A 2,312-nucleotide genomic window follows, 5' to 3' on the forward strand; every position below is an offset into this window, starting at 1 on the left:
TCCCCCAAGTTCAGCTCCAACACCCCCCAGAGAGAGCACACATACCCTCGTCTCAGTCCGAATGTAACCAGAGAGACAAAGGGGGTTTTGTTGATAATTGTTGCTATAATGTGCTGAATCACTTGTGCAAGTATCAGCTGTGATCATAAATGACATTTCCTGTTAGGCTGGCGTACTTTGCATAGTAAGATGAGAAAATATGTTGAGGCTACCGGCCCTCTATATCATTATATGATTGTTTTTAATCAAAGCCCTAGACTCTGTGGTTGGCACAGCCAGAAGCATCTGCCCAAGGGCCCTGGAAGGAGGGTTAAAAGGTGGCAGAAAGAATGCATGACAATGACCTGTGCCCAGATCGCAATAGCAAATGTCCCCTCCCCCTAATAATATTTCCATGTGCCCTAAAGGGAAGACTTGGTTCAATGACTGAAAAGGTACAGAGAGGAGTCCGGGCCGTGGTGGAACTACCCCAGAGCTTTGGACTGACAGTCCCTGCCCCACTGAATCCCATCCTATGTCCAGGCAGTGCTGAAGGTCAAGATTTTTCAAGGAAATTTATGGTTGTTGTTTTTTTTTTGCCATTGGTCATCTGTCTTTGTCTGCAAACCAGGCCTTGACAATGAGCATGTGAGGGCAGGTGAAACATGAGGCTAGTGTGTGAGTCAGAGCTGAGGTCTCATGTGGCTTCTGGGGCTCCAGGTGCAGGATGCTCACACTTCAATGGGCACACTGCCTGCCCAAGTGTGCAAGAGCAAGTCTAGTATTCTCCGAGAGAATACTAGTGTTCTAGTATTCTAGTATTCTCCTAGAAAGCTCTCCTAGAACTTTCTTGAAGCTCGCCCCCCCTGCCCTGCCTGTCCTTGAACCATGAGCTTCCCAGAACCAGTCCACCAGCGCCCTCTGCTGGTTGCAGAATCTAACCCTCCAGCACATTTCCTACTGCTCAGCTGTTCTGGAAAGGCTTTCTGCCTTTTACAGGTGTTTTTTCAGATGTCAGTACCTGGATGTCCCCAGATCATAACAAAGACTGAACAGAGAAAAGGCTCCATTGTCTCATTTCAAGAGGCCCAGGGCAGCTCCTCAGGCCCCAGTTCCCACAGTGAACACCAGGCAGCTCTGCAGTGTCACCGTGACCACTCTGTGTTTAGTTCGGCCTCCCTGTCCCTGAGACTCTAGACGTCGGATGGAAAACTGGGAGTAGACCCATGATAATCCAGAAAGCCCCCCCGAGTATAGTTTACATACACAGAGATTATTTTGAAATGGCCAATTGTCTTGAAGGAAAACCCTCTAAGGCTGAGGGTTTTGTTCCACTTCCCCATCTGTGTGAGTCACTGTGAGGAGCATCACTGTACCACATCATACAGTAATAGTCGGCCTCGTCCTCAGGCTGCAGCCCAGAGATGAGCAGGAGCCCTGCATTGGCAGAGGTGTCTTTGGATCCAGAGAATCGGCCCCACCCCAGAGCCCTGATGCTTGTCTGAGTCTGATTTATATCCCAGCAGATACTGGGGAGGGCTCCCTGGCTTCTGCTGGTACCAGTATATCCTATAGCTGCCAACATTGATGTCACTGCTGAGAGTGCAGGTGAGTCTGTCTGAGGCTCCAGGAGATGCAGAGAGTGAGGGCACCTGAGTCAGCACAGGCTGGGAGAGGGAACCTGCAAACAGAGACATGTGTCAGTGATGGGGTAGAACCAAGGGAATTTTCTCAGGAGATGAATCAGGAAGGGAGTAAACTTAGGAACTGAGCCCTGGTCCCTGAGGCCTGTCCCTACCTGTGCAGTGAGAGAGGAGCAGGAGGAGCAGAGGAATCCAGGCCATGGTACAAACAGCCCCTGAGCCCATTAAGGGGTTGGGCTGCCCAGGTCTCCTTTTCTCCCTACCCTCTGCCCAGGGAGGGGCTGTCCGTGCAAATGCATGTCCATTCAGGTGCTGCCCAGCCCCTCCCTGAGCCCTGGTGCTGAAGCTCAGCTCACACTTCAGACTGAGGGGGATGGAGCCTGACTTCACCCCTTGAGTGAATCCTGCGATGGAAGCACTTGTGAAACAACATAGGTTCCCAGCTCTGGGGACCATATAAGTCCTGAGAGTACACAGCTACTAAGTCCCCATCATTAAACACTAGGCCCAGCCCCCCTGGCCAAGGTTCCTGTTAATCAATAGTCCATAAGGAGCATCTGGGTAAGCTGAACTGGGCAGGCTCGCAGTGCCCCCCGATGGTCACAGGGCACACATGTCTCCCTGGACCAAAACCCTGGGAGCACAGCTGGTTTCTGCAGCTCAGCAGGTCACTGACTCTATTCACACATC

At 51.5% G+C, this 2,312-nt stretch overlaps 1 pseudogene; it reads right to left on the reverse strand.

Annotated features, from left to right (window-relative positions):
• Positions 1-1,252: 1,252 nt before the first annotated feature.
• LOC119003297 (immunoglobulin lambda variable 5-45-like) lies at positions 1,253-1,856 on the reverse strand (annotated as a pseudogene).
• Between the last annotated feature and the right edge of the window lie 456 nt (positions 1,857-2,312).

This window comes from Sturnira hondurensis, unplaced genomic scaffold (assembly GCF_014824575.4).
Source record: "Sturnira hondurensis isolate 20B ecotype Veracruz unplaced genomic scaffold, ASM1482457v3 Scaffold0018588, whole genome shotgun sequence".
NCBI lineage: Eukaryota > Metazoa > Chordata > Mammalia > Chiroptera > Phyllostomidae > Sturnira > Sturnira hondurensis.